This window comes from Canis lupus, chromosome 2 (assembly GCF_011100685.1).
Source record: "Canis lupus familiaris isolate Mischka breed German Shepherd chromosome 2, alternate assembly UU_Cfam_GSD_1.0, whole genome shotgun sequence".
NCBI lineage: Eukaryota > Metazoa > Chordata > Mammalia > Carnivora > Canidae > Canis > Canis lupus.
This window is the reverse complement of record NC_049223.1, coordinates 54,060,560-54,084,531: the sequence shown is the minus strand read 5'-3', so window position 1 is coordinate 54,084,531 and position 23,972 is coordinate 54,060,560.

The window sequence follows — 23,972 nt, the reverse complement described above, 5'->3', positions numbered from 1 at the left end:
AGGGCGTGACCCCGGGGTCCCGGGATCGAGTCCCGCGTCGGGCTCTCCAGGCACGGAGCCTGCTTCTCCCTCAGCCTGGGTCTCTGCCTCTCTCTGAGTCTCTCGTGAATAAATAAAGTCTTAAAAACTTGGGATCCCTGGGTGGCGCAGCGGTTTGGCGCCTGCCTTTGGCCCAGGGCGCGATCCTGGAGACCCGGGATCGAGTCCCACGTCGGGCTCCCGGTGCATGGAGCCTGCTTCTCCCTCTGCTTGTGTCTCTGCCTCTGTCTCTCTCTCTGTGTGACTATCATAAATAAATTAAAAAAAAAATTAAAAACTAATAACAACATAGCCCTCATCTCCCATTAGCTTCCCCCATGTACCTCCCAGTCCCTTCTTCACCATTTATCATGCCTTGGAGCCCACACCCTCTATCTTTTGGTAAGGGGGGTAGACAAGCCCCCGAGGCCAACTGATCGAGGTTCACTTGCTTTGTGAACCCCCACGCAGGTAAATACTCAAAACAGTTGCGTGACATTTGTCCTGTGGACGTGCCTGTTGTCAGCTACATTTGCAGGCCCCCGGTCACTGAACCTAAGAGTCACAGAGAAGCTCTCCCCACCTTACATTCCTCCTCAGAGCAGGTTCTCGGGGACGCTGTACCAATATCCGAAACCTGAGGACCCGGAACCCTCCCTTGGAAGGTGAGAAAAGGGGGGGCGCCGGGGGGACTGTGTCTGCCTTCAGCTCGGGTCAGGATCCCAGAGGCCTGGGGTGGAGCCTGGCTGGGGGGTCCCTGCTGGGAGAGAGTCTGCTGCTCCCTCTGCCCCCGCCCCCCGCATGTGCACTCGCTCGCTCCCTAATAAATAAGTAAAATTATTTGAAAGATTTAGAATAAAGAAAAGCAAAGCTCACTGCGGTTTCGGCGACCGGGACTGACGAGGGGCCCCTCCTGTGCAGGGCGGTGGGCGGTCGCTGCACCTGCCCCTGAGCCAGGACGCCGCGGGGAGCGCGCTGTGGAGCGTCAGGCACCCATGGGACAGGTGAGCTGAGCCGGGGGAGGGGGGGCGGGGGGGACCCAGTTCCCCCGCTTAGACCCTAGAAGCGCTGCCGTTGCGCTGGGCCTGATTCCGGACCCCATCGTGGCCCACAAGATGCAGTGTGGCCTGGCCTTGCCCGCCCCTTGTGCGATGAGCGTCTCCTAGGCTGCAGGGCCCCCCACCCCGGCCGCACTGCGTGGTTCTCCTCACTCCCCAGACCCCGGCTCTAAGGCCCCTCAGCCTGTCCCTCACCGGCTGCTATTCCTTATCACAGCATCTGCTTCTACGAATTCCCAGGACCCATGGCTCCCCGCTCCTGCCGCCGCCACCCCCACCCCCCGACTCCGTGCACGACATGGGCCGAGGAGAGCAGCCGTGGGCAGGGGGCACCGGGGCCTGGACCGTGCTGCGGCGGAGGGCGGGCGCCCCTCGGCAGGTGCACACAGCAGGTGCGCAGGGCAGGTGTGCAGGGCAGGTGCACACGGCAGGTGCGCACGGCAGGTGCACACGGCCCGCACCCTGGGCCGCCCTCGCAGCTGCGCCCCCTGGTCCCTGCCTCCCAGGCGAGCCCGCACCAAGCCTGCCGGACGCAAGTGCAAATGCCAGCCTCCCCCACCCCGTTCACCCCCGCAGCGACACCCCCACCCCCACCCGCACCCGCACCCACCGAGGCTCCACACACTCCGACTGCCCGAGGCATCTCCTGCGAGGCATAGTTTACCCCCCGGTGCCCAAGGAGCCCGTGCCAGGCCTCGGCCCCCAGGAGGTGGGGTGCAGGAGGACTCACCCCCAGAGCCGCTGCAGCGCCCGTGGCGGGGGGGGCCCTAGGGACCTGGCACTGGACTCGCCACGCAGCGCGCGCTCCATCGGATCCGGGAAACACGCCGTGGGGATCTCCCTCCCCAGGGATCCGACGGGCGGGGCCGCGTGGGGGTCCCCCCCAGTCAAGGCCGGGCGGAGCCCACCCCAGGGCCGCACCCACCGCGCATGGTCCACAGCCCTGGGCGAGGACAGTCCCCGGGACCCGAGGGTCGCAGAAGCCGCTTGGACAGTGGCGCCCGGATGAATGGCCCTCTGCTGCGGGGAAAGGGGGCAAGTGGCTGATGGCGCTTCCTGCGCAGAGCGGGGGTCGTGGGGTCGCCGGGGGGCTCAGCTGGAGCAGAGCCAGCCTTTGGCTCAGGCCAGGATCTCAGGGTCCCGGGATCCAGTCCCACAGTGGGGCGCCCTGCGTGGAGCCTGCTTCCCCCTCTGCCTGGGTCTCTGCCTCTCTCTGTGTGTGTGTTCTCATGAATAAATGGACAAAATCTTTTAAAAAAATTATTCTCCTATTTTTTACATAAGGGAACTAAGGTGCAGGGAGGTCAGGCAGTCACACAGCCTGTCACTGTGTGACATTTCCTGATCATTTCCCAGATGGCATTTCCCAGATGGGGCTCTTTGCCACGTGGCCCCATGGGTCCCTGCTGCCATCACTAGGAACTAAGGGATCAGCGAGAAACGAGAAACGCAGGGAAGGCCGTAGGCTTAAAAGCCACCATCCAGCAACCGCGGCCCATGCAGGTCGCCTTCACTCCAGCAGCCGCAGCAAGCAGCTCCCGGGTCTGCTGCCTCAAAACAAGATTTGCAGGAGCAGCGAGGGAAGTAAAGGGCAGGAAGGCACAAGCCTCAGGACCCTCACCTCCTATCTGCTTTTCGACCATCACACCGGCCGCCCAGACCTTGACCTCGAAACACTGACAGCACCAGCACTCGTCACATTTTTTCTTACTGAACCAGAAAACAACATACTTTTTAAAAGCTGCTCTCTTTCGAAGTTCTAGGCAGAGAAAGGAATGTAAAGGTGCCCTTGGGTATAACCTAGCCCCGGTTCATTTTGTGATAGAATAAAGACGAATGGGGGATCCCTGGGTGGCGCAGCGGTTTGGCGCCTGCCTTTGGCCCAGGGCACGATCCTGGAGACCCGGGATCGAATCCCACATCGGGCTCCCGGTGCATGGAGCCTGCTTCTCTCTCTGCCTGTGTCTCTGCCTCTCTCTCTCTCTGTCTGTGACTTAAATAAATAATAAATAAAATATTAAAAAAAAAAAAAGAATAAAGACGAATGGCTACTGCTCACTGAGGATCTACTCTGCGCCAGATGTTTTTTTTTTTTTTTTAAGATTTTATTTATTCATGAGAGACACAGAGAGGGAGGCAGAGACACAAGCAGAGGGAGAAACAGGTTCCACACAGGGAGCCCGATGTGGGACTCGATCCCCGGCCTCCAGGATCAAGCCCCAGACTGAAGGCGGCGCTAAACCGCTGAGCCACCAGGGCTGCCCTGCGCCAGATGTTCTACACGCATATTCCTCTTACAAGTTCTATCACAATCATGCACACTATACCCATATTTTAATCACCATCAATTTAATAGTTAATAATCTTACTAGTTTTGAATACACCATTAAAGTGTCTTATTCATCCCTTTTAAATTATTAGCAAAATCAACAATTCAATTCTTCAACCTTTATAACAATTATAGCTTAGAACGGGGCCGGGTCCTACCAGGATGAACTCATTGAGTTCTAACAATGTTATGCTATTATCTCGTGGGGTTTGGTGGAGGGGTTGTTTGTTTGTTTTGCAGATGAGGAAACTAAGGCCCAGAGAGCTTATGTAATTTGTTTAAGGTCACGCAGCACATAAGAAGCAGAGCTGAGATTTGAACCCGAGCAATCGGATTTCAGAGGCCAAGCTTATGGCGTTCACGGTCTGTTGCTTCAAGTCCTTCACAATCCTAAAGGCTCTTAAGAGAGTAAATGATAACTGCACAAAACCAGTAATTGCAAAAAAAAAAGAATAGCATATTCAGGGAAGAGTCCACTCTGGTGACAGAATCAAAATCATATGCAATTCAGAGAAACATACACTGCATTAAGATCAGAATTGACGATATGTGCTCAATGTCACATATTACAGAGATCCTAATTTTTTAAGATAAAGCAAAGACTTGGAAATGTTCACAACACAAGCATATCTCTCTGTAATTCGATAGCACTGACATTTATAAATCAACATCTATGATGCTCGTGACGCGTATGTGGGCAGTAGCCAGTCACCTGAAACCCACACGTAGGTGAGTCTTGGGGGGAACAGGCCACAGCAAAATAATCGTGGGTGTGAGACAGACACAGGCAAAATGGGCACCAGAACACGTGGTGCAGCCTGCAGGGTTTGCAGGGTCCCCACAGGTGGTGGGACACTGAGGTAGAGCACAGGGCGCCTGCGGTCCCACGGTTAGACGGGCGCCAGAGCTAGCATGTGAGTCAGAGCTGATCCAAAGCCCACCTGCTCTCTGCCCCCTGACCCACCTCTCTAGAAGAATGGGTGAGGGAGACTTCATTCAGTTAGGTTTTCCTATAAAATCTTGAATTTATGTTGACATCTATCTAATCGGGAAGGGTGACACAGCCCTCACACTCAGGAAGTAGAATTTACCCGCCATTCTTGGATTAATTCTCCATCCTTTCTCAGACTGGCTATTCCCAGGGGCTCTCATTTATCACACGGGCTACTATTAAAAGGATTCTTTAACTGGTTGTTTTTAGTGTAAAATTCTGTGAAGTGTGCTCTGAGTTATTTGGAATCTACATCCTACATTATCTCTGTTTATCATAAACAAACTGCTCCATGCTCCCCTTTTTCTGGTCTTAAACCAAATGTAGAGTAAAAGAAGCCAATGGGTTTTGTGGGAAACACACCCGTAGATCTCACTAGGAACGCATTGCCCATCCTTGCCACGGTGGTGATGAACCGGACAATTCTGGGTAAGCGTGCTCTACAGAGGAGGCAAGATTAGAGAGGGAGGAGGGAGGAGGAAATGGTTAGACTTCCTTGCACCCGGGTCATACAAGCAGAAAAAATGCCCGTAAGCTGTGTGTCACATTCTGCTTTTCTTTGCCTTTAGCCACATCCTCAAGGCAGGTGTCTGCCCTCTGCTCTGTGTCAGGGGGCTGGCCAGCCCTGAGGTCCATCGAAATCATTTCCCAGATGGCAGGCGCATGTGGGACACGATACTGGCGGTCAGGGCAGCGACTGGGCTGTGCCCGCCCCGACCGGTCCCGCCTGCGGTGGGGCCGCCCCCCACCCCCACGAAGGAGCAAGGGCCCCACTTAGTGGGCATGTCTGCTCTACTCTCTGTTGTCTGTGACTGTATCGATTTCAAGCTCCTTCAGAGACTGAGGTCAAGGCTGGGGTCAAGGCTGGGGTCGGGGTCAGGAATAGGGATGAGCCCAAACAATGCCCTGACTTTTCCTAACCCAGAGCGACTCGCCTCTTGCTCTGCATACTCAAGTGTTCCTCAGGCGGATGTCCCAGGAAGCCACGAGGGGCGGCCTATGCCAGACACCCTCTGAGACTCCCACACAGTACCGGGCGATTGGACGCAGGGAACCGTGTCGTTCGCACCTTTGCCCACATGAGAGCATGAGGAGCAGGCTGGGCCTGCACAAGCAGGCAGGCAGGCTGCACAGCCCACTACCAAGGACACAAGTCGGTCAGGTGAGCCCCCAGCACCCCTGCAGGCGTCTCGGTACAGTTGGTAGAAGCACGAAGACTAAGGGGCCAGGGATCTGGGGAGAGAAGCCCAAGCAGGGGACTGAGTGCCAAGGACAAGGTCATCACTGTCTGGACCATCCTCTCCACCCTGCGGGCCCTCAGATGTAAACAGAAGCTTCCAGAACTACCTCCGGGGACGCCAGCTGGGTCCTCAGAAACCTGAAGAGGGTGAAGAGGGGCTAGAGCTGAATTTCCCAATGTCTTCTTGAGTCCACAGAAAGCTAAGAAGGGTCTGCTTGGGAGAGATGACTGAGTGGGCCCTGGAAGCGGACCCTGAAGACGGAACAGGCGGTCCTGTCTCCAGGCCACTGGACTTTCCACCAAAGCAGGATGACGGCCCCTGCCCTGACCACCCACACCAGAGAGGTCCTCTCCTTCCCCTCCTGCCCCTGCCTTTCCCCCCTTTCTCGACAATTCTTCACTAACGCGACATTGTGCAATGCTCCACCACTCGTCTAACCCTCAGGCCCGCCGGCCCGAAAGTCCTCGAGCTCTCTGACATACGGACGATTAACTGCCCCCTGGCTGGGGGAGAAGACTTACTGTGTCAGAATGAAAAAGAAATAATGTTTCAAAGCTTCTTGTCCCCACAAATCACCACACTTTCAAGTCTGCAGCAAACGTCTACAACCAAATGTCCATTAAACACATACAATCTTGAAAGCTTTTTTCTAATGGACCCTAATTCTTGCAGCAATAAAACCTGTCTGTGTGGCCAATATCCTTGTAAAAGTCCTTTCTTTGCCCTGTTGGTCTTCACATGCATCACATCCGACTCCATGCTCCATGTGGATGCATTTGTGGAGCTAGAAGACTTTTCACGTCTCCTCTGCCCGAAGTCCCTCTGGATGGCTACTAGCCACGTCCAGGGATTTTTTCCTTTTTTTTTTTTAAAAGATTTTATTTATTTATGATAGACATAGAGAGAGAGAGAGAGAGAGAGGCAGAGACACAGGCAGAGGGAGAAGCAGGCTCCACGCAGGGAGCCCGACGTGGGACTCAATCCCGGGTCTCCAGGATCGCGCCCTGGGCCAAAGGCCGGCACCAAACCGCTGAGCCACCCAGGGATCCCCTTTTTTTCCATTAGCCACAGGTTATGGCCACTCTCAAAATTCATCAAGTTTATTACGTCCGTACGTCCGTACATAATGCAGTGCTTTGCATGGAACAGACTTGAGTTCAATCCCAACCCAGCAATTCTTTTTTTTTTTTTTAAGATTTTATTTATTTATTCATGAGAGACACAGAGAGAGAGGGAGAGGCAGAGACACAGGCAGAAGAAGAGGCAGGCTCCATGCAGGAAGCCCAATGTGGGACCCCATCCTGGGTCTCCAGGATCATGCCCTGGGCTGAAGGCGGCGCTAAACCGCTGAGCCACCGGGGCTGCCCCCAACCCAGCAATTCTATTCTTCCTCACATGCATGAAGAGCCACATACACAGATGAATATTGCAGTCGTATTTTTAATGGAAAAACATACGAAATAACCTAAATATCCACCCCAAAAGGCATGCATTGATATGGTAAAATATTACACAATATCTCTGTTCTATGGTTAATGATTTCTTTCTTTTTTTTTTTTTTAAGATTTCATTTACTTGAGAAAGAGAGAGAGCACTAGCAGTGGGGAGGGGGGAGACGCAGAGCAGGGAGCCCAACACGGAGCTCGATCCCAGGACCCCAGGATCACAACTGGAGCTGAAGGCAGATGCTTCGTTGACTGAGTGACCCAAGTGCCCCTAGTTAATGATCTCAGGTGGACATCCCCACACCCCCCCACCCCCCGCAATGTTGGTAAGATCTGCTGGACAACACAAGAGGGATTCAGGGGAAGTTCTGTGTTACCCATCAAGAGCTCCACCCCTTTGTCCTAGCCATGGATGGTCAGGGGCCTCTTCAGTACAGCAGCACCAAAACTGGCTGCTATCCAGCACTTTCCAACGACTTTCTATGGACTGTATGTGTTTCAGCCCAATGTAGCCTACCAACAACCCAATAACTTGGGTTGAGACTTTTAGGACCCACATTTCACAGATAAAGAAATTAAGGCATCACAGCCCCGGTGGCGCAGCGGTTTAGCGCCGCCTGCAGCCCAGGGTGTGATCCTGGAGACCTGGGATCGAGTCCCACATCAGGCTCCCTGCATGGAGCCTGCTTCTCCCTTTGCCTGTGTCTCTGCCTCTCTCTCTCTCTCTCTCTCTCTCTCTCTCTCTCTCATAAATAAATAAATAAATCTTTAAAAAAAAAAAAAAAAGAAATTAAGGCATCAAGGAGACAGGAAATTTGCCCCAGGTCACACAACTAGTAATGGGGGCACTGGAATTTAACCCAGCCAGTCCAATTCTAGATGCTGCGATCCTCCTACCCTTGTGCTGTTTCTCTATTGGAATAAAAACGAACAAGTGCCAAAATAAAATGTGAGCAGGAAAGGAGGAGGATGCAATACTTTATGTAAGACCTCATTTATGGAAACTTCAAAAACACATATATATCATAATACCTACTGTTGACTACTGATACACAAATGTATTATGTGAAACTATTTTTAAGTGGACTGTAACTCCCCAAGGTGGTTCATTAGGGAAAGAGGGGGCAACCAAGACATGGGGAGGCATCAATGAGAACAGAGGTTGAAGTCAGTCTCTAGCATTTTTTTTTTTAAAGATTTTATTTATTTATTCATGAGAGACAAGAAAGGCAGAGACAGAGGCAGAGGGAGAAGCAGGCTCCCTGCGGGGAGCCTGATGTGGGACTTGATCCCAGGACCCCGGGGTCACAACCTGGGCCGAAGGCAGACACCCAACTGCTGAGCCACCCAGGCGTCCCTCTAAGTATTTTTTTTTCTTTAAAAAGATCTTAACTTTGATGAGTATATGAAGTTAATTCACTGCCCTTTCAGTTTTCCCAGGAGTCCAACCAAAGGTACTTATTTCCTCCCATCATTCATATTTGCAAAGTCCAGAAACCACAAACATGCTTTAATCTTATCTATTAGCATTTGCATTATTAAGATACAGCTTAAATGACATTTACTTAAATTTTATTAAGCTGCGCATTTTAATGGTGTGAGACTATTAGAAGGAAGAAGCCAAATAAGGTTAAAACAAATATATTTTATTCTCTTCTGGTAAAAGTAATGCAGGTTATTTTTGCAACTTCAGAAAATTCCAATATCCTCAAGAAGACGACACTCTGCTGCTACATCACTGTTTGTGTTCCTAGGTCTGTTGTTCCAGGGTCTCTTATGATTAAATATACATAGAATTTGGATGCAAAATGACATTATAAGGTATCTCTCTCCATAAACTGCTATTTTCCACTAATACAGACCCAATGTCTTTACATTTTTTTCTGCATTTTAAACAGTTGTGTCCATTTTATTCTCTCGATGCACATCTTTACCCAATGGTTATTGCCTCCCCCTCCCCCACAAAAGTTAAAAGACTTTTTCAGAAAAATGAAAGCTGGGGACGATCTGTTGCCAGCAGACCCGCATGACCAAAAAAATGTTAAAGGAAGTTCTGTGGCTGAAGGAAAATCATTCCAGATGGAAACCTCAGACCTACACAAAGGAGGGAAGAGCATCAGATGGTAAATATGTGGGTAAAACAACTTTTCTGTTGTTGGGTTGTTTTTTGGTTGTTTTTTTTTTTTTACAGGTCTATAAAAAATAACTTACAATTTAAAGCCCAAAGGAGTAACAACATAGTGTGGGTTGTTTTTTTATTTTATTTTATTTTATTTATGATAGTCATACAGAGAGAGAGAGAGAGAGGCAGAGACACAGGCAGAGGGAGAAGCAAGCTCCATGCACCGGGAGCCCCACGTGGGACTCGATCCCAGGTCTCCAGGATCGCGCCCTGGGCCAAAGACAGGCGCCAAACCGCTGCGCCACCCAGGGATCCCCATATTGTGGGTTTTATAACAGATGTAAAATTAAAACACATGGCAACAATAGCACAGAAGATGGCAGGAGAGGATGGGAGCAAACTGGGGAAAGGTGCTTAATTCTGTCATGAAGTGCTTTAACGTTACTGGCAGGAAAATGTGACAAGATGTGCACAGCAAACCAACAACTGGTGTGTCAGGCATGGAAGGGCCCGTCACCAAGAGGTCCAGGCGGACTGCTGCACTACTTTCAACTGTTGCTCTTCCAGAAATGAAAATACCCTCAAACAATTCAACTCTGGCTTCATTCCTTCATCTCACCTTTCAACTCAAAAGAAAGAGGCGTCCACATCCACCTGAGCAAACTGCTGAAGAAACTGGACAGAGACCAACAGGCCACAGAGAACTGAACTAGACCAAATCCAAGTAGCCTCCTCACAAACACAAGAGCTAACCAGCGAAGCTTGGATCCTGAAGCTTTGACATTTATCCTCCTAATTTCCATTTTAGCATCATCACTATCAAAGAGACATTTTCAGTTTCACTTTGTAACACAGTTTGATGCATAATAACCCAAGTGGAACCACACTGGTATTTCGATACCGAGGGATCAATTTTTCTGAGGCTCAGTTCCTTTTTGCCTCCCTGCGTCCACAGACACAAAACCACAGTGACTTGGGCTTGAACGAGCCCTTTAGGGAACATCCAGCTGTTGATGCCAAACACTTATCAGAGCTCCAGCGACGGAAATCAAGCAGACCTTCTGAATCATCCCATCCTGCTGCTGCCTGGATACGGGCATAGCTCTGAGTGTCTCTGGCAAGTCCTCTTGCTCAGGGAGATGCAGACAGTTGCTGCAGGCCTCTGGCAATGGGGATTTTTTTTTTAAAAAACTGTCCTTGAATCTCATAATATACAGTTATTACTCTTAGACCCACCCCAGACTTTCTTTGTGGCTTTAGACAAGCTGCCCGACCTAAAATCTGACATTAGTCACCTGGTCATTATTATATTAATATCTAACACTTGAGGCTAACTGTGCCCTCCATGGGCTCTAAGTGACTGTGTATAGTACGTATACATAATTGTTATAAATATATATAAGATAATAATGTATAATGTTCACTTAATAATGAAACTGAGACAGAGAATTTGAAAAACTTGCCCCCAAATTGTAAAGCTAACCAGTGGGGGCAAGGTCCCTGTCCAGGCGCTGGCGAGTCCAGCCAAGCCAACCTCCTTACCCTTAGGGAATGTTTTCGTGTGCTCCTTCAGCAGATGTGTCGAGCACCGATTTGGGGCCCTGCCGGAGCCGGAGCCAGAGCCGGAGCCAGGCGCTTGGAAGACCGGGCCGCAGCAAGCAGTAGAGGCCCCGGCCTCGCAGAGCCTCCACCCATGACCAGACTCCGACCGGAAGGGAGAGGGAAGCCCGGGAAGTGTAACCGGAGGGCACCTGACCTGAGGTTCCAGGGCCCGAGGTGGGCAGTGAAGGGCCCAGAGAGGGGGGTGGGGGGGTGGGGGGGTGGGGGGGCCCGCTTCCCCCCAGGGGGCCGGGGGAAGGCGCACAGGAGGGAGACCCAGGGCTGCCTGGGATGCTGCACCCCGCCCCTGGCAGCCACCTGGCCGAGAAGTGCCCCAAGCCACGCCCTGGGCCAAAGGTGGGTGTGCAGGGAGCTTGTCTGGGAGGTGCTCCTGGAAAAGCAGGGTGGGTGCAGGGGATGGAGAGAGGGAGAAGAGGCCGCAGAGTGCGGTTAACCTGAAGGCTCCCACTGTGGCCAACTGGGGATCCCGGGGGGGGGGGGGGGGATCAAGGGTCCACTTTAGAGCTGAAAGATTTGTTAAAAACCACCCTCCTGGGGATCCGTGGAGACTCAGGGGTTGAGCACTTGCCTTTGGCCCAGGGTGCGACCCCAGGGTCCCGGGTTCGAGTCCCACGTCGGGCTCCCTGCGTGGAGCCTGCTGCTCCCTCTGCCTTTCTCTCTCTGTGTCTCTCATGAATAAATAAATAACATCTTTTTTAAAAAGCCTCCCTCCCTCCAACAGGGTTGCCCGGGGCATCAGGCCACCAGCACCTCAGGGCCGCCCTGCACCCGGCAAAGCCCCGGGGATGAACGCAAATTCAGGCCCCCCAGCGAACCGTCTCCCGTGTGCAGCGGCCTGTGCAGCGGAATGATGGCCCTGCTCTTGCCCTATTATCCAACCCAAACTGAAATCCAAATAGGTTTTCTCCAAAATTCTAAAAGGCCTGCCAGGGATTGTGCCCTTTATCGGTAGACCATGCAAGGTACAGCAATGTACTGTGCACCTTGCAGGGGCTGCCCCAGCCGGACACCCTTCCCCCTCCCCTTGGTGCCCCCCCCAAACTTCACTAAGAAGACAGGCCCTTCGATCATCATATGCTCCCCCACCTTGTGGGCCACCTACAAGTGATGTCTCATCACTAAGGCATCTTAAGTCCTTGCTTCTTTCTGCTCATCAGATCTAATTAACATAGTCATGAAAATAGTGACCCACTGGGGGCACCTGGATGGCTCAGTCAGTCAAGCATCTTGACTCCTGATTTCAGTTCAGGTCTTGATCTCAGGGTCTTGAGTTCAAACCCTGCGCTGGGCTCCATGTTGGGCGTGCAGCCTACTTAAAAATAAATAAAGCAAATTGCTTCCAGATGCTGTTGGTTGCACTAGATAGAAGCAAACTGCTTCTGGTGCTATTTGCAAATTGATAAAGAAAAAAAAAATTTCTGAGCCACTGTCTGCATACCAGGTACCAGGGACTACGTTCCTCTGCAGTACTGGCTCTTTCTTCCCTCACTTTTTACTGCTGCATTTTGTGTTTCTTTCCCTAATTATGTGTCCAATGACAACAAGAAGAGACTAAAGTGACTCTTGAGGACAATGGGCACCCACTTATAAGGCAATTTCCCCAACTAAAAGGATTAGTCTTCAAGCCAGAGGCTAATCAACCCAGATGCAGAAAAAATAGCCTCCTTCCACCACCAAGTCAAGTTCTGAGTAACTGGGGATTCAGCACGGTCAGCTCTATCTGAGCCCATCAGAGGTCCTCGTTCTAAGACTGAAGGTCCCGTTCCTTCTCAATGTTCTAGCTGTCCCAAGAGAGTCATGGCAGGGCTATGAATTCAGTAGAAGTTTGAGTTTTGGGAACACTTGGGTGGCTCAGTCAGTTGAATAAGTCTACGTTCAGCTTGGGCCGTGATCTCAGGGTCCTGGAATCAAACCCTGTATCAGGCTCCCTGCTCAACGGGGAGTCTGCTTCTCCCTCTGCCTCTGCCTCCTACCCCCGGTTCATGCTCTGTCTCTAATAAACAAAATATTAAAAAAAAAAAGTTTGTGTTTCATTTTCAGCAAGACTGGCTACCGGAGAAGCTTCTGGTTCTCTATGACTAGAGCTTAGAAATGAAACCTCCAATCTTGTCATTTTCTTTCTCTTACTTTGGATCACAAAGTACCAAGAAGGATCCATCCCAGGCTACTGACCTCAGCCATCCATGCTGCCACAGTGGTCAAGAGTACAGCAGCCATTGGTTCCCCAAAGTTACTGGCTTCCGTGGATGCTTCATCACAATTAACCAGGTGTGAGATAGTTTAGAGACTGAATTTGTCACCAAGTGGGTTTTGACACCAACTTAAAAAAAAAAGAAGTCTTCAAATTTCATAGCTTTCTGATTTTTTTTGAACTATAAAAGATTCTGAAAATGTGGGGAGAAGGGAAGAGAAACCACACTGAGGAGAGAAGAGGCTATGGGAGTGAGCTAAATTTTTTATTCCTTATAGCAAGAATAGACAAAGCTGAAAAGAAAATTATAAAGCAGGCCCCTATAGAGGGATATCCCCAAAAGAAGAAAACAAAACTGAAAAAAAAAAAAAAGAAAACAAAACAAAACTGTTTCAACATGGCTGTCCCTGTGGATAGTGGATGGATGACAAACATGAACCAGCAGACTATGATGATTTTGTTGGTTCTATTTCTTCTTTAACCATTTGGCAATATTATTCGACTTTTTTTTTTTATTCTAAAGAGCGTACGCCAGGCCCAGAGTACCCAGGTATGCCAAGGAAAGATATTTAAATTTCAACCCTAAGTGATAGGAAGCCAACAAAAGTACTTAGGAGAGTGGTATGATGGAAATGTGCTTTTTAAAAAGGTCAGCAGGGTTGGCTGTATCACTCTTTAGGTTCTATGTGGAATCTAAATAAGTTAAACTTGTAGAAACAGTAGAATAGTGGTTCCCAGGGGCCAAGGGGTGGGCATGGGGGTGGGAAATGGGGAGATGCTGGTCAAAGGGCACAGACTTTCAGTGAGAAATAAATGCACCACGGAGACCTAATGTAGAACATTGCAACCATAGTTAATAATGATGTACTTTATTCCTGACATTTGCTAACAGAGTAAATCTTAAGTGCTCTTAACACCTGCAAAAGAAAGGAAAAAATAACTATGTGAGGGAGTGGATATTAGCTTGGTCGTGGTAATCAACCGTGTACACATTTATCAAAACATGTTGTACACTTTCAGAATATACAATTTTTTTAGGGTCAATCATACCAATAAAACTGGAAAAAAGTAAAGATTTTTTTTAAGTGTATATCTAAGGCCTATAGGAGGAGTGGGGCATAGGGTGTATGGAGACTGGTCAGAGGGAAACTTGCCACATGCATGGTTTCCATAGCAGCACAGTTCAGAATCTATTTCACCTGCAATTTCGAGTTCCAGCAGGGAGGCTACATAAACTCACCCAAGCAGACAGCACACGATTACAGGCCTTTTCTTTTATTCATTAGTCCATCAGGTATCTTTATCACCTTGGGATATGAAGACCTGCCTATGGCCCTATACTACACGCGGACCCAGTATGGATGAATCGAGGAGAGAAACTTCCATTAGGAACCTAAAGAGGACAGACACCTGAGGTTTAACAACCACATGATAGTGGTATGGACAGAATGAGGGTCTGGATGGCAACCACGTGTCTCCTCTGGGGCCCTGCAAACACCTCCATGCCCAGTCCTCTGCTGGCACACACACGTGAGACTTGCAAGGGAGGTAATCCAGGTTGAACATACTCCGTCTTTGAAAGCATCTGTAATTGGCAAATCATATTTTAAAAGATTTCCTATTAAATTTTACCCCACATGTTTATGGCAGAATGAATGGATGAAGAGAGGTAGAAACAGCTTCAAATAGTGGTTCTGTGTGTGGCTCGATGACATGACCAAAGATTCTTTCATGGTGCTCTGGCACCTTCAATAGCAATTTCATCCCCTGATGGACAGCAACAAGGCTCCACGGATCCCAAGTCACATCCTCACATGACAAGATCCAGAGGAACTCAAAAAAATAAAATGCTCTCACTTTTCCCCAGGACAAAGATATATCTCCTAGAACCATCCTTCAACCGACTTCCTCCCATTCCAACCCCTGGGCTCATTCCTGGGAAAGGGAACAAGAAACACTTTAAACCAGTCAGGCCCACCCAGAGGTGCGGGCTGACTGGCTTCCCTGAAGCACATGGATGTTTGTAAGCAGAAAAAACTGAAGTACCAAACAACAACAAAAAACAAAAACAAACAACAAAAAAACTATAGTTCTGTAGGAGAGACAACAGGGGAACGATGCGGGATAGATACCCAGCAGCATCCACTATAATATCTAACACAAGTACTTCCAGACTTAGGAGATCAGGAAATCAAATTATATTAAATTAAAATTTTGGAAAAAAAAATTAAAATTTTGGTCAAAAGGAATAGAGAAAATATTAAGTTCCTGATTTGAGGAGGTGAGGGTAAGGGAAAAAATGGCACGTCAACTAATCTTCAACAAAGCAGAAAAGAATATCCAATAGAAAAGACAGTCTCTTCAACAAATGGTGCTGGGAAAATTGGACAGTAACATGCAAAACAATGAAACTGGACCAGTCTTAAACTACACAAAAATAAACTCAAAATAGATTAAAGACTTAAATATGAGACAGGAATCCATCAAAGTCCTAGAGGAGAACACAGGCAGCAACCTCTTTGACCTCAGCTGCAGCAACTTCTTGCTAGACACATCTCCAAAGACAAGGGAAAGCAAAAATGAACTACTAGGACTTCATCAGGATAAAAAGTTTTTGCACAGCAAAGGAAACAGTCGACAAAACTAAAGGTAACCTACAGAATAGGCTATTCGCAGATGACATATTGAACGAAGGGCAAGTGTCTAAAACCTATCAAGAACTTACCAAACTTAACACCCTTCCTCAAAAAAACCTAGTTAAGAAATGGACAGAAGACACGTGCATTTTCCCAAAGAACACATACACGTGGCCAACAGACACATGAAAAAATGCTCAGTATCACTCAACATCAGGGAAATACAACTCAAAACCACAGATACCACCTCACACCAGTCAGAATGGCTAATGCTAACAACTCAGGAAACACAAGTGCCGACGAGAATGTGGAGAAAGGGGAACCCTCTTTCACTGTTGGTGGGAATGCAAACTGGTGCAGCCACTCTGGAAAATAGTGTGGAGGGTCCTCAAAAAGGTAAACATACAACCACCCTATGACCCAGCAGTTGTATCCAAAAGATATAAATGTAGTCATTTGAAGGGGCACCTGTACCCCAATGTTTATAGCAGCAATGTCCACAATAGCCAAACCATGAAAAGAGCCCAAATGTCCATCAACTGATGAATGGATAAAGATGTGGTGATTATACACACACACACACACACACACACACGTATATATTTATGTTTACATATAGATAAGACTATTACTCAGCCAAAAAAAGAATGAAATCTTGCCATTTGCAATGCCACGGATGGAACTAGATTCTGTTATGTTAAGTGAAATAAGTCAGAGAAAGACAAATACCGTATGATGTCACTCATATGAGGAATTTAACCAAACAGATGAATATAAGGGAAGGGAAGGAAAAATAATAAAAACGGAGGGAGGCAAACCATAAGAGACTTGTAACTCTAGGAAACAAACAGGGTTGCTGGAGGGGAGGAGGGATGGAGGGATGGGGTAACTGGGTGATGGGCATTAAGGAGGGCACGTGATGAAATGAGCAGAAGGTGTTTTATACAACTGATAAGTCACTACATTCTACCCCTGAAACTAATACTGTACTATCTGTTAACTGACTTGAATTTAAAGAACATCTTGAAAGAAAAGGAAAAAATGCCAACAGGGAAGACATGAGACCCTCGAAAGAAGTATTTCCAGTCATCTCACCAAAATCTGGGGAGAACGCCTGCACTTTAAGAGCTCACTGGCATGTTGTATGACACTTTCAGAGATCTCAGGAATCCTCCAAAGATTTAGGAGTTGTCAGAAGGGTAGCAGGGCATGGTTAAATGAGTAAGTTAATAACAAAATAATCAGGGACAGCATGTATCAAGTACGTGCTCTGCATTAAGCACTTCACATACATTAACCCATGAAATGTTCATGAAAACCCAGTGAGAGGTTATTAGAAATGAGGAAAATGAGGCGCAGGTAGGTTACTCGCCCGATTTATAATCCTACTAATGGGCAAAGCAAGACATGAACAGGTTTATGTGATTCTGAAGCTCATGCTCTTGATCACTCATCTATAATACCTAGTTTGTAGAGAAATCTAAGCGTTGACTAAGTAAATGAAAGTATGTCCCACATCATGAGTTCTGAAGGATTCCAGCGCAGTTCTGGTCACTTGTTTTCCTCGATCATCAACTGATCAACCTTTGCCGAATACCCACCTGGACCTGAGAGCTCATCTAGGCCATCTGGCCAATCTGGGCCAGAATCCCCTACGCCTTCTGCCAAAATGTGGTCCACAGACCAGAGGCATTGGCATCGGTGGAAGCCTCCTGGAAATGCAAAATCTAAGGCCCCCCCCAAATCTATTAGATTAGCATCTGCATTTTAATAAGACTCTCAGGTGATTCAGATGCACCCTGAAGTTTGAAGTATTGCTGCACAGCATCGCTGACACCTGGGCTCCTCTTTAATCTTTTCTCAGACAGCAGGTCTATAACCACACTGCTCTCATTCTCAGTAAATTATTACTAGAGCTCCCCTGATCATTCTACACCTTCCCCTCAGTCTGCCGTTTCAATTATAAACAACCCTTCAAATTTTGCAAACACGTATTTCATCTCCCCATAGTCCTCTCAAAGCTAAATACCCACATCCTCCAATATTTCCTAGATCATGCTGTTCGTGTGTCCCATCTCAGTGGTACCCAACCTAAGATGTGCATCAGAATGACTTGAAAATATCCAAGGGTGGATCCCAGGAATCTATATTTTACATACTCCAGATGCATGGATCTCAGGACTCAGGACCAACGCCCCACATGCCCTCATAGAGCTAAAGACGATGGTCAAGCCAAAGTATGTGCATTATTATGGCCGATGATCAGAACATACTATTTTAATTAGTGCAGCCTAAAATGTGGCCAGCTCTTTTGAGAGAGCCTCATCACAGTGAACCTCTACAAGCTGGCTGATAACCAAAAATCCAGCATCTATTCCCCGCCTCCCTCCATGAGTTGTTTCAAAGTCAGGTTTCCCTAGTTCTATGCATAAGCTTCCTATTTTCCTGAATTTAGATTTAAAACTCTGTGCTTTGTCCTCTTAAAATTCCACTTGTTTTGAATCCTTGATTTGTCACTGCCACTAGTTCTGGATCTTTATTCCATCCTTTATTGGAAAGCAATGAATGGACTCAGAAAAGTTAGACTCTAGAATCAGACGTGCTTGGATAAAATCAGATTTTGGAGACAAATGGCCCAAATGGCTATGTCCTTGTAACTTAAGAGGCCCGCTCAATGCCCAACAAGCAACATTCAGGTAACATAATACTTGCTGGATGGATTAAGGAAATAGTGACTGATGGCAGCGATACCGATATAAGACTCGTTGGATACTTATCCAAGGGAGAACAGATGAAGGTCTGAGACGAGACTAGGTCAGGGATAAAGGAGGAGGATTTAGAGAGCTCTTTGAGAGGCAGAGACAACAAGGTGTATTGGGCAATTGCATGTCAGTGTAAGGAGGAGTGAAAAGTCATGATGACGCCCCTGTTTCTGGGCTGGGCACAGAGGAGGACGTGGCTGCTGAGAGCAGGGTCGAGTGCAAACAAACCACCTCAGCCCACCCACAGGACTGCCTGAAGGCTCCAGGGGGACAGGAGCACCCTCCCACACCCATGTGTTTGATTGAAACAGGACTGATAACCTTTATGCACCTAACTCAGTGGTGACACAGATAATCATCAATTATAATCTCTGGATGAACCTTGAAGACATGATGCTAAAGGAAGTAAGCCAGACACAAAAGGATAAATATTTTATGATCCCACTTATATAAGAGACTTAGGACGGACAAATTCATAAGGACAGAAAGCAGAATAGTGTTGCCAGGGGCTGGGGAAAGGGAAGAATGGGGTGTTTGTGTCTAATGGGTACAGAGTTTCAGTTTGGGGTAATGAGTAAGTTCTGGAGTCAGGTGGTAGGATGGTGGCCCAGCAATGGGAACGTACTTAATGCCACCAAACTGTACCCTTAAGAATGGTTACAGGGCAGCCCGGTGGCTCAGCGGTTTAGCGCCGTCTTCAGCCCAGGGCCTGATCCTGGGGTCCCAGGATCGAGTCCCACGTCGGGCTCCCTGCATGGAGACTGCTTCTCCCTCTGCCTATGTCTCTGCCTCTCTCTCTGTGTCTCTCATGAATAAATAAAATCTTTAAAAAAAATAATGGTTACAATGGAAATTCTTGTTATATTTTACAATAACAAAGTGTTTTAAATGTAATCTCAAGTTATCAACCATCCATGTTGATCATTATTTTCCCTTTTTATCTGGTTAAGCTTAGTTGGGGAGTGAGGAACTGGCAAGTCCTCAGAGACTTAAATGTTCTGTTTAATTCACTGAGAAGTTACATCAAAGGCATCAGGGCATAAAAAGATGATTCAGAAAACAATTCTGTGGAAGCAAAATGTCAGCTGTTATTATACCCCATTACGTAAAAATACTTTTTCCTCCTTCTGCTTGTATGTTTTTACTCTCATCTCACGCCTTTCCATCACCTTGAATCAATCTCATTAGAATCTTCTGTTTAAGTACTTTCAGCAGCTAGCCTAACATGAGGTGCGCACCAAAGTCAAAATAAGGCAAATCTTTATTGGGGCCGTAAATCGTACCTTGAAAAAAATGTTTCTACAAACTAAAATTTAAGATTTTAAATCCATGCAAGTGTTTTGAAATGAACAGCTGCTCCATTTAGAAATCCCCTGATGTAGCTTCACCCTGTGACGTGACCCCAAGCTTTGACCTATAATCACTGATGACTGCATCCCACCCTGAGAGCCTGATTTAGTAACCTGGAGTCCCGTGCGGGCATCAGGATTTTTTTTTTTTTTTTTGTAAGCCAAGTTCCTCAGGTGATTCTAATGCTTTGCCTTGGCTTCGAACCAGTAACCAAGCTCTTAAGACAAATTCATTCTACCCTGAAAATGAGCACGAGAGAGATAATGACCTAACCCAAAATATACAAGAGTGAGAAGACTACCAAAGCAGAAATTGATCTTAGAATCCTAATGTTTTACAACCTAGGAAGGAACATCAAGACTACTTGGCGCGGTCAGGGGTTTTTTTTTTTTCTTTTCTTTTCCTTTTATTTTTTGGTCAGGGGTTTTCAAAGCATGATCAGCATCAGCGGGAAATGTGTTAGGAATGCAGAATCTGAGGTGGAGCCCAGCAATCGGTCATTTAGTTCTTTATCCAGCAATCTGTGTTTTAGGAAACCCTCCAGGAGATTCTGGTATCCGCTGAATTTTGAGGACCATTGTTCTAGAGCAGTGATGGGGGAGCTTTACAAAAATATCCCATCACTCCACAAAGATTCCGATTCAAGTATTTTTTTTAATCTCCTCAGCTAATTCTAATGTGAAATCAGGGTAGAGAACTAATTAAGTCCCACCCTGTACTGAGACAAGCAAAGAAGACCAGTTCAAGATTAGTTTGTCACCATCTGAACAAGAACCCAGATCCCGTAAATCCAAATTGAGCTCAGCGTCCAGTAAGTAATACTAAGTCCATTCTGGTATGGATGTAACTTATGACTCCTTCAAACACTCCATTGCTCCTTTACTTATGATAGTGCTCTGGCCCAGGAACTTGATCCTCTGCTTCTCTTGCCTATGTCCCTCATGGTGGATGGAGAGGCTTAGAAGACAAACCACATCAAAATCAAGACAGGGTAAAAATTAAAATGCCAATCGCTCCAAAATAAAAACAGGAGCCTCATAAGCATTTACATAATATCCACATAATACATGAAATTTGTTAACATTTCAAAAAAGAGATTATGGACAGTGTTTTGCATTCCTAGGAGAAGGCAGCTCCCCAACAGATCATACAGGTCTTTAAGATATCCCCAGTTCAGCCTTCTGGGTTTTGGGATGGCTATTCTTAAATTATCGCCGATGGAAGCCTGTCAGATATTTTAGCCAGATTTCAGTTAAAAGTAACCTAAAATCTTGCTCAGCAACACATTTCAGTGATCAAAACGTTGAAGTGGAGCTTCCCTTATAGCAGTTTTAACACTGGACCCACTGGCAGTGAGATGGATTGACTATGCTCTTACTTGAAAGCCAATACCCTCTACTTCTCAGGGGACGTGATATGCTTCAATATCCCACTGGTTTCACTCCTGAAAAGTCTTTAAAACACAGGCAGTAAAGCTTTCGTCACAGTTGAAAAGAGAGTAACTTTAGATTTCAGCCTTTGTCTTGCGGGACAGGCTACCAGCTCCTATTTGTGGCTGCAAGCCCTGGAGCCTGACTCCAGCAAGCTCACTTAGAGACCGGAGGATACAAGGCGCCAGGGCCCCGCACGCCCAGAGCCTTAGGAACCAGAGAGGCGCCGGGGACGCAGGCCTCTAACCCCCTAACCGGCCACCGACCAACTCGGCCGCTGCCTCCCCCTCTCCTTCCGCTCAAGTCGGCAGGGCCAGGCCCCAGCAAGGGCCCAGCTCTTTGTTCCCGTCTGACGAAGGGCACTGGAGAGGGTTAACACCCCGGGGTGGGGTGGGGACACAGAGCAGGCGACAACAGCCCCGTTACGAACGACCCAAGGCTCCACAGCAAGGGGCCAGGCCGCACCTACCTTGCGTGTGAACCGCCCTCACCCGGAGCCGGACACAGCAGGCCTTCAGTGTGTTCATTTGAAAAAACTAAACCCTGACAAAGCCCATCCTCCCGCGCAGGGTCCGCAGCTCACTGTCACCAGGCCAGCTGCTGCGTAGGAACAGGGCACCTGTGCGGCTCAGTGGGCTAAGTGTCTGCCTCTGGTCGTGATCCCGGGGTCCTGGACAGAGTGCGCGCTCTCTCTCTAAAACAAAAGCTTTAATAATAATAATTGTTCTTAGCACACCCTGTTTTTTCCCCAGCTTACTTCTAACAGGTCTGGTCATGTTTTCTCTTCAAGTTCTGTTAAATCCCCACCTTCCAGGGCCTTGCCCTGCCTCCAGTGCTCACCCCTCAGCCCACTCGCCTCTGTAAGTAGCAGCAATAAAGGGGGGTCTGGGGAGGTGGAGAGAAAACTTGAGTAACTGGAGGGATGTAAGGAAACAAATGCTAGGTCAGAGGGGCTGAATTTGGTCCCCGCCCATCGTCCTCAAGGTCACAGAACTTTCTGGTAGCAGAACTAGCACTCAGCTGGCCTCCTCCCTGTCTTTGCCCAGTCCTTCCACAACTGTGACGCCATCCACACGTTTATGCGGAGTCTTCGCGGCTTGTTGCTAAAGTGACCTTGTTACCTAGGCACAACTTTTAAAACTTAACGATAATGCTAGTTTCCTAAAAAGTTAAATTCTACTGGAAGTTACTGCAGCATCTGAAAGCACCAGCGTCATCATGACATTCAGCAGTACGTGTACCACAAATATATTTTTGTAGAACAGAATCCAGCAATAGGTCTTAAAAGTCTACACACACTTTGATCCAACAATCTCAGGCCTAAGAATTTATATGAATTATCAGTTATGTAAAGACCCCACAGGGTACTTAGTGCAGCATTACCCATCACAGTGAGAACCCAGAAACAACGTAAGCACCCAACAACGCGGAAGAGGTTAAATCAAACAGGACGTCCTTACACCGTAGTATCATGCAACATCACAACTGTAGATGAAGTGGCACATGACATGGAAACATGTCAATATATTTACATTACATTCTGTGAAAACGAAGATAACATTTTTTTTGTGGAAAAAAAATCCCCAAGGATTGAAAAAAATAATAGTACAGTCTATCCATGAAATTAGTAATAGTAGCGGCTATCTCTGGGTGGTTAAATTATGGAGAATTTTCACTTTCTTAACTGTCTCTAAGTTTTCTAAAAAAAAAAAAAATGCTGGATTTTAAATCATAACGAATTCCAAAACAAACGTTATTTTTAATTACCTTAAAACATAGCAGTACGATGAAGCTATTGGAAAATGTAGGATACATTTCCTATAGAAACCTCTTGAAATTAGCCCAAACGGCCAGTTCACGTCTTACAATTAACACTTGATTACAAACCTCACCTGGATTACAAACCTCACCTTTGCCTAGAAAGGTCAAAGGTGGATAGAAATTCCATTTAGCTCCAAGAGCAACTTTATCCTCAGCATTCCAATTCTATATACAAGCAAATTTGAGGCACTTTGAATTTAAAAAATGTTTTTTCAAGTAGTTGGCGGTACTTTTTGTCAAAACAACAAAAACCTGTCATTATTAGATGCTGTTGACAATAAAAACCTGTCACTATTGGATGCTGATCATTAATTTCTAACATTTGTGAAGAAATGTTGTAAATAACCAGAGACCATTCTCTAGCTGTTTTTCCAAATACTGAATTTCAGAACCAGTAATTAAGATTTGCAAGAACTGGTTTTGGTCAGAAAAATCAGCAATCATCATTCCAGGATACCGAGCACATTTCAGAGCTAACAAGGTCTACGTGACCTCTCCCCCCAGAAAAGTCTTACGAAATCATTAAAAAACCTAACTACCCCTCTAAAGCTAATATCTAGCCTTTCTAGTTGTGCCTTACACATAAACATGCACATTTGGCAAATGGTAATTTTTTTACTTGCACATTCAGCACCATGCAACAACGCATTCTGATAGTGTAAAAAAAAACACATTTCAACACATTCTAAATTGAAATTTTTTCTTGAAAACTGAAAAATACAAGCAGTTTTGTCTCTGATTCTGTACGTAGCTACAGTGGCTCATTTAAATTAACTAGTTGCATACTACTTAAAATTCTAAGTTACTCCTATTATCCCGACTGCAATTCTCATTTATAAAAACTGAAATGTAGGAAAACAAAAATACTCTCCCTATACACACACACACAAAGTTCCGGGACGTGAACGTGTTAAGTAACCACACTGTAGTAACCATTTCACAAAATATGAATCATCAC